The 9,034-nt window shown below is 48.9% G+C and overlaps 1 protein-coding gene across 1 annotated transcript in view; it reads left to right on the top strand.

The window, feature by feature from the left end:
* The first annotated feature begins 2,531 nt into the window (after positions 1 to 2,531).
* The window catches only part of P2RY2 (purinergic receptor P2Y2), a 41,317-nt gene continuing 34,814 nt past the window's right edge, over positions 2,532 to 9,034 (top strand). Inside the window, exon 1 of the mRNA XM_033862334.2 lies at positions 2,532 to 2,952. The gene's annotated coding sequence lies outside the window, so the exon portion shown is untranslated. The remainder of the gene's footprint in view (positions 2,953 to 9,034) is intronic.

Here is a 9,034-nt window from a genome sequence, read left to right as displayed (position 1 = left end):
TAGATGTAGTCTGGCAGGTGGTGACTCACCTGCGGTGTCAGGATCCAGGAAACTGCCTGGGGGTTGGTTAACCTGGAGGCTCCCTGCCCTGCCTTACCCAGGAGGGCCCTGGCCTTTCCTAAACCCCTACCCTCAAGGGTCCTTCTGCTCTCCAGGAGGCCCAAGTTACAGCCAGGGAGTTGGGAGGGGCCCAAGGACTTGCCAGTGCCTGTCCCCTCTGGGCCTCAGTCTCCCAGTCCATGGGGCAAGGGATGAGACTAAATAATCTTCAGTATCTCTTCCATCTAAATTCTGCCTTTGTTGAGTATATTGCAGGAGGCCCAGGATCTCTCTGATGGCTTCCCGGAGGCCCAAGGCAGGGGTGAGTGGGGTGGGGAAAGGGTTGCCAGGTTTAGCAAATAAAAATTTGAATTTCAGGTCAGCAATGAATAACTTTTTAGTATAAGCATGTCCCCAGTATTATTTATGCTAAATAATTACTCATTGTTTGTCTGAATTTAACTGGGTGTCTTGTATTTTACGTGGCAACTCCAGATGGGAAAGGTGACTAGAGCCGGGACTTCAACAGAGGAAGGTCCCAGACACTCAGATGACCAGAGTTCTGGTCACCTACCTTGCTGCTCTCTGAGTCTCTTATCCATGGACGTCTTGATGCCTTGTTAGAAGGTAGGGGGATGAGGGAGGGAGAACCAGGAGTTGGGGGAAACCAAGAGCTGTGTAGAGAGGCAGAGAGGCCCCAAGAGGCAGCCCCTGAACTCCTCCTGCCCCGTATCCAGCTGACGTCACCACCCCTCCTCCCAATAAGGCAGGCAGGTCTCCCCACCATCTCCGGCACAGCCCAGACTCATACCTACCTCCAAACCCTTGCTCTATTCCTGTCCCTTTCCCTCCTGTACAAACTCTACCCACTGCAGGAAGCTCCCTCAGCTGTTCTTTAGCATCAGGACCGCTTCCTCTGAGTTCCCAGAGTGCTGTCAGACTGTCACAGAGCCATTCAACCAGCCAAGTGCCCTCCATGTAGCAGGTGCTGGACACGCAACAGTGATCAGGACAGACACAGCCCCTGCCTCGCTGGAGCTCACAGTCTAGTGGGGAGACAGGCACAAAAACGATCACAAAACAGGAGGATGATCGCGCTTTCACAGGACTGACCGGTCCACGTGACTAGAGGCTTTGTGCCAGTGGGGCCCTACCTGTTCTGTTTTATTCGGGCCCTACCACAGAGCAGGCTTCAATCAGTGGAAAAAATGAAAGTGCTGGGGGCGAACAGTGGAGGAAGGATCTCCCAGGAGACCTTCCCCATTGGAGTTGGAAGAAGGGCCTTCCAGACGGAGGGAAGAGGGCAGGTGAAGGCCAGGTGTGTGCAATGAACTAAGTGGGGGAGGGGTGTGGATGGCGTAGAGGATCAGTGCAGAGGAGGCTGAGAGCCAAGAGCTCCAGTGCTGTGGCCTGGGGAGGCTTAGCGTCATGACGTGCCATTGTTTGGAGGGTGACCTGTCCTGCGAGATCCTACATTTCCAGAGGGCAGGGGCTGGGTTTTTCTCTTCTCTCATGCTCTCTAGAACTGAGCTGAGAACCCAGAACGGAAGATGAAATGATAGAGAGCTGAGGGAGGGTACGGCTGCTCCCGGCTGGCTGAGAGGACCAGTCATACTCAGGGCATCAGGTGTTGCTGGGGCAATTTTTGTAGATGAAAACAGTCACTCAGCAATATCAGGTAAGACGAGTGGCTTTCTGCCCTACGTGGAGGCCCCTGCTGCTTTCAGCATCTGCTTGCCCAGGCTGCTCACAGCCATGGTCTGGGGCAGTGCAGTGACAGTGACAGGTGATGTCCACATACCAGACACTGAGCCCCAACTCAAAGAGCCAGGCCCCTACCGACACCATTTCCAATACCCAGATTAAAGAAGCAGGGAATTCAGGTGCTAGGAGTTTAGGCTAAACCAGGATTTTAACCCAGCTTTATCCAATGTTGAGGCTCAAGCTTTTGTCAGCCTGAGCCGCCCTTATCTTTATTTTTATTATTATTTTAAAAATTTATTTATTTTGGCTGCACCGGGTTTTAGTCGCGGTATGCGGGGTCTTTGTTGGGGCATGTGGGATCTTTGTTAGGGCATGCGGGATGTAGTTGCCTGACCGAGGGATCAAACCTGGGCCCCCTGCATTGGGGAGCGTGGAGTCTTACCCACTGGACCATCAGGGAAGTCCCCGCCCTTATTTTTAAAGTAATCTCTGAGATGTTGCCTATTTTCAGCCCTGAGAAACTCACTCCAGCTTTATCCCATTCTGATCTTTGCTACTCATGCTGCAGATGCCAGCAAAGCTGTTGCTTGTTTCTGAACTCTGCAGCAGCCTTTGCACAGAAACAATAAAGGAGGGACGGAATCAGGAAGGCAGAGATGAGGCTGGCTCCTCCTGGGGTTCACTGGCACTTTCCCAGGGTACTCCACCCTTCCTCCAGCCCACAGCCCTGCCCTACCCTGAGTCATGCACTCTTCAGTACTCTTGGGGTAGCTGGTCCCCTTGTGCAGACACAGCCTTCCTCCTCCGTGGCCCAGGCTCACACCATCCTACCACGCATCACCCTGCAAGTGCTTCGCTCCCTCAAGGTATTCAATGGCCACAATCCAGGCTTACTTCTGGGCAAGATGCTTCATGGGTCTGCAGTATGCCATGTCTCCTCTGCTAGACTGTGAAGGACTTGAGGACAGGTACCTTTCATTCTCTCATCTGTGTGCTCAGTAAGCACCTACTGTGTGCCAGGTACAGTGCTGGGCACCAGGGTGCAACTGGGGGTGAAACGCCCAGAGGCTTCCGACTGTTCTGCCACCCTGGCTGCCCCTGGGTGTACCACACAAGCCTCCTCACGGTCCTTCAACTAGAGGGCTCCAGGAGCTCAGGCCACATCAAAACCCACGTCTTGGACCTCCTGGACTTCGCTGGCCTCTCCAGGTATGTACCCGGTACAGGGCAAGTCCTCACAGGAGTGGGTGTGGGGCAGTTTTCACGATGATTCATCTTACGATTGCCTCGGAGAATATAGCGTACTGTTGGATACAGACACGCCTGAGACCTTGAGAGCCACTCTGTGCCAGTCTCCTCACCAGCAACCCTCAGAGTCAAGTTTGGCTGTGGATAGATCCTTTGCTACCCCTTCCTTTCCTCCTATTTGTTCCAGGATCCAGCCAGTCCTCTCTCTCTATTCTGGCTTCTGTTTCACTCAGGGACTAGTGGCCTTGGTGGCAGGTGCCACTTCCCTGGAGCCTGTGGATTTCTCATCAGCTCCATCCAAGAAACTTGACAAGAACCTGAGACCTTATATCAGGTTCTGTGCTAAACACATTGCATGAATTATCTCTTCCTCCAACAATCCTATAAAATAGACATTATTATTATCATCCTTATTTTACAGTGGGGGAAACAGGGTCATAGGGTTTAAGTAAATTAACAAGTGATGGAATCAGGGTTTGAATCTAGGGTTGTTTATTCTAAACCATTCCTCTTAACTTCTACGGTGCCCTGCCCTGCATTTGTATTTGAGAAAGGCCTCGTTCAAAGGCATCCATGATATCACGTACCAAATGGAGGAATATTTGCTCAGTAGAGAAGGAAATAATCCCTGATTAACGGGTGGGAGCATCTATGGATATTATGTAGGATTAAAATATCATTCTAGGGGCTTCCCTGGTGGCGCGGTGGTTGAGAGTCCGCCTGCCAATGCAGGGGGCACGGGTTCGTGCCCCGGTCCGGGAAGATCCCACATGCCGCGGAGCGGCTGAGCCCGTGAGCCATGGCCGCTGAGCCTGCGCGTCCAGAGCCTGTGCTCCGCAACGGGAGAGGCCCGCGTACCGCAAAAAAAAAAAAAAAAAAAAAAAAAAAAAAAAAAAAATATCATTCTACTTTTGATTTAGAACATAACCATCAGGCCTCGAGACTACACCTGTGAAAAGGCAATGAGGCATCTCACCTAAATTTCTTCCCCGTGTAAGTCCTCTGGGGAAGATGTGTGGTCCAGGGTCTGGAAAGCAGAACTGCTATGGGGTCCTTGGCTATGGAAGAGAAACCCTGACTCTTAGTCTGGGTTTTTAAAGGTATTGGTGTCTGCAAGGGGGCTCCCAAGTCAGGAAGAGGCTGCTGAGGAACTTGGAAAGTAGGGTCGCAATCAGGCAAGCCCTTATTTTTCTCCTTGGGGTCACTTAGCACCCGAGAACAAATGACACCTGTTACACCAAACTGTTTAGCAGGTCACACTCCACTCTGTTCATTTCTCCATTGTCACCTCTATCTGAACAGCCTTGTTATAGCCCTTGTAAGGATTTTAGAAGGATACTTTTTTTTTTTTTTTTGCGGTACGTGGGCCTCTCACTGTTGTGGCCTCTCCCGTTGTGGAGCACAGGCTCCGGACGCGCAGGCTCAGCGGCCATGGCTCACGGGCCCAGCCGCTCCGCAGTATGTGGGATCTTCCCGGACCGGGGCACGAACCCGTGTCCCCTGCATTGGCAGGCAGACTCTCAACCACTGCGCCACCAGGGAAGCCCCTAGAAGGATACATTTTTAAGATAATCTTTTAAAATAAATAAAATTTTAAAAGAATAGCTTTTTTTTTGGTTTGTTTTTGTTTTTTTGCCATGCTGCACAGCATGCAGGATCTTAGTTCTCTGATGAGGGATCGAACCTGTGCCCTTTGCAGTGGAAGTGCGGAGTCTTAACCACTGGACCACCAGGGAAGTCCCAAGAATAGTTTTATATTTACAGAAAAGTTGCAAAGATTGTTCAGAGGATTCTCATATACTCCCCCACCCAGTTTCCTCTATTGTAACATCTTGTATTTGTCACAACTAACGAACCAGTATTGGTACACTATTGTCAACTAACTAGAGTCCATACTTTATTTGTATTTCCTTAACTTTTACCTAATGTCCTTTCTCCATCTCAGGATACTTCCTCACATTTAGTTATAATGCCTTCCTACCCTCTTTCTGGTCTGGACAGTTGCTTAGACTTTACTTGTTTTTGATGACCTTGACAGTTTTGAGGTGTATTGGTCAGGTATTTTGTAGACTGTCTCTCAATTTGGGTTTTCCTGATGTTTTTCTCGTGATTAGACTAGAGTTAAGAGTCCTTAGGAGTAAGACCTCACAGCTAAAGTGCTATTCTCATCACGTCAGATCAAGGGTACATTCGATCAACATGACTCATTACTGTGGATGTTAACCTTGATCACATGGCCAAGGTTATGTCTATCAGGTTTCTCCACTGCAAAGTTACTAAGAGGATGCATTCTGTGTTCTAACAGCCCAGTCACTAAGATGGGAGGGGCAGCACCCCTGGAACACCATGGTGGTGTTAATAGTAACCAATGAGGGAACCCACAAAAAGGATGGTGAATCTCAGAGGGTAGCGCCCTGTTAGTGTCAAAGGCTTTGGGATCTACCAGGCCAAAACAGGGAGCTGGTCTCCTTCATCTCAGTGTCCCCGGTACTTGGCACAAGGTTGTCTGGTGAATGCATTGGATTTTTTTCTTTTGCAGATGCATTTGTTTTCGTTTTGCTGTTGCATTTTTTATTTTTAAAGAAGATGTTGGGGGTAGGAGTTTATTAATTAATTAATTTATTTTTGCTGTGTTGGATCCTCGTTTCTGTGCGAGGGCTTTCTCTAGTTGTGGCAAATGGAGGCCACTCTTCATCGCAGTGCGCGGGCCTCTGACTATCGCGGCCTCTCTTGTTGCGGAGCACAGGCTCCAGACGCGCAGGCTCAGTAGTTGTGGCTCATGGGCCTAGCTGCTCTGCGGCATGTGGGATCTTCCCCGACCAGGGCTCGAACCCATGTCCCCTGCATTAGCAGGCAGATTCTCAACCACTGTGCCACCAGGGAAGCCCTGCAGTTGCATTTTTTAAGTTGAGATGAAATTCACTTAACATAAAATTAACTGTTTTAAACTGCACGATTCAGTGCCATTTATACATTCATAGTGTTGTACAACCGCCCCCTCTATCTAGAGCCAAATGTTTTCATCACCCCAAAAGGAAACCCCATAGCCGTTAAGCAGTCACTCCTCATTTCCCTCTCTCCTCAGCCCCCACACCTATTCTGGATATTTCTTATAAATGGAATCATAATATGTGACCTTTTGTGTTTGGCTTCTTTCACGTGGAATAATGTTTTCAAGGTTCATCTGCACTGTAGAATGTGTCAGAACTTCATTCCTTTTATGGCTGAGTAACATTCCATCGTATGAATCTACCACATTTTGTTCATCCATTCATCCATTCCTGGACATTTGGGTTGTTTCCACCTTTTGGCTATTGTGAATAGTGCTGTTATAAACATTCACATATAAATATCTGTTTTAGTACCTGTTTTCAATTCTTTTGTGTATACCTCTGCATGATTAGATTTTTAAAGAAGGTGATATATCTTCACAGGTTTTTAGGAAGCTGGTCAAACTTATGTAGCAGCTCTGGTTATGGACTAGGGCCTGTGGGAAAGGGATTTCTGTCTTGGGCCTGTCAAGTTATCATCTTATCAATAGGTTGGATAAAGACAGCACACATGTATCAAATTCTCCTACAAGAAGCCAAGAGAAAGAGTTGAATCACAATTCAAATACATAAAGAGAGTAAAGAATCAAGTCTTGCAGTAGATTTCTTCAAATGATTGTCCAAGCACAGGATGTGGGTGAACTGATTTACCAACAATAATGCAAAAACGAGCTCAGAGTTTGAGATGAGCACAACTCTATGTGAGCCAAGGCAACAGCTACCAAACAAGCAAATGAAGGAGGCATTAACAGAGACATAGCATTCAGAAGAGAGGTGACTGCCCTGCTCTGCTGCACACTCAGCCAGACCCACCTGAGCTCTCAGGCCTCTCTGACATGTTGGGGTATGCTGTGGGTCAGGAGAAGGTGACCAGACTACAGAGGCCTGGAAACCAGGTCACGTGACAAGTGGGCACAGGATCCAAGTGTAGGCAGGGAGGCTGGAGCAGGGTCTTTGTTGTCCAGGGTCTGCAGGACTGGTGCCCAGGAGAGAAGGCTTTTGACCCACCAGGGAGTGAGCTCCCTTCCTTTTAGGGAAGGGTGTATGGAATGAGCAGGGGAAAGATTCAGAAGGACATCAGGTATGCCCAGGTGACTCTGGGGGTCAGATGACTCCCTTGGGTTTTTCAATACTGAGAAACAGATTTAGCCTGACGGGGAGAGAGGGGAAAAGAGAATGAACCTCCAGTGGGGTTGGTTTTGTCTCTTCACCTCCACTCTCCTTCCTCTCCTCCTCTTTCTCCCTTCTCCTCCAGGCTGGCACCCAGCACCCTTCTATCCTGGGAAGAGGCAGCTAAATCTCAACACAAGTTAAGGATTTTTGTAAGAATGATGAGCTGAAATCGACAGGGTAGAATTTTACTGGCTAGGTTATAGGGAATTCCCTGGCAGTCCGGTGTTTAGGACTCTGCACTCTCACTGCTGAGGGCGCGGGTTCAGTCCCTGGTTGGGGAGCTAAGATTCCACAAGCCGTGTAGCGCGGCCCAAAATAAAATAAAATAAAATAAAATAAAATAAAATAAAATGACTAGGTTGTAAAATCCCAGGAAAATGTTTATTTGTGCCATGATGGTGAGTGAAAAAAAAGCAGAGGATACAATTGTATGTGCATTATGACTAGGTTACAATGCATAGAAAACTCTGATACAAAACACACCACAATCTTAACATCAGTTATCTGTGTGGATTAGGACTGTCAGAACTTTTATTTTGTTTTATATGTTTCTGTATTTTTCAGATGTTTTTTAATGTTTTTTATTTCTATAGCCATTAAAAAAAACTTTGTCTAATACGTACTTGAGAATGAATTTAACTGGGATAGCTGTGGGGTTCCATGGAAGCTGCCTGCAGTTTTCGCCTGGCCACTTCCTGCCTTGCCCGGGGCTGGCTGTGTGGCACTCCCCACCGCCCTGGACCCACTCTCAGCAGTTCTTCTGGTCCCCTGGACCTCCCACACAGGGCTCTGTTCCCAGCAGGCACTTGGGAAACTTCAGTAAACACATGACATTTTGCTTGAAGAGCCACACAAATAAGTGAATCAAGAGTTGGAAGGAGAGCCCTAGCCCACTTTCAGGTAGAAGAGACCCGAGGGGTGGGGAGACCGCAAGACGGGCACAGCCAACAGCACTGGGCAATTGCCAGGATGGAGCAGGCCTCTCTCTTCCCAATGGCACTGCAGTTGGCCATCAGCCTGGACGGACTCTGGGTCCTGAGGGGTCAGGGGCGGTGTTCGGCTCATGTGGTCTCCAGACATCTCCATGTGAGAGCCCGGATTCACTGAGTGCCTCCTTAGTGCTATACTGGGCTGACCCTTTGTGTACATTCATTTAATCCACACAGCAAGCCCACCGGGTCAGTGTCCCATTTTACCTACAAGAAAACTAAGGCCAGAAAGATTAAGCACCAGGTCATACAGCTCATACGTAACAGAGGTGCTTTTAACCACGATTGCACATGACCTTAAAATAGTCTACAACACTTCAGCTTCCTGCTTGGTAAAGTGGCCTGTCTCTTGCCCTACTTGACCTTGATGCAGCCCCATTGATCGTTTGGTTATTGCATGTGATGACAATTTAACTGTGGCCTTGGAGAAAGGATCTCCTGCTTACTTCCTCATCTCTTGGGGACGGCAGAGAGCTGGAGGTAACAGTTGCAGGGACCCCACTCCCATCCCCAGCCCTGGCTCTGGTGGCCCGTTCTGGTCCCTGGGGGCAGCTGGGGTTTGTGTGGGCTTGAAGACAGAAAGGAGACCCTCAGGGAAATCACATAAGGCAGGTCCCAGATCCCAGGTTGCGGTGAGTTCCTGTTGCCAAGGGCACTGTGATCAGGGCCTGGACGGGACAGTTGGAATTTCACAAAAGGGCAATTGGAGGTCATGACCACAGAGGGCCTTTCTGTCCTTCAGATTCTAAGATTCTACAATTCTAAGACTCTCAGATATTGACAGGCTCGGGGGGGAGTGGTGGGGCAGTGGGTTGGTGCCTTTTCCTACCT

This window comes from Tursiops truncatus, chromosome 8 (assembly GCF_011762595.2).
Source record: "Tursiops truncatus isolate mTurTru1 chromosome 8, mTurTru1.mat.Y, whole genome shotgun sequence".
Lineage (NCBI taxonomy): Eukaryota > Metazoa > Chordata > Mammalia > Artiodactyla > Delphinidae > Tursiops > Tursiops truncatus.
This window is presented reverse-complemented; position numbering and strand designations above follow the sequence as displayed.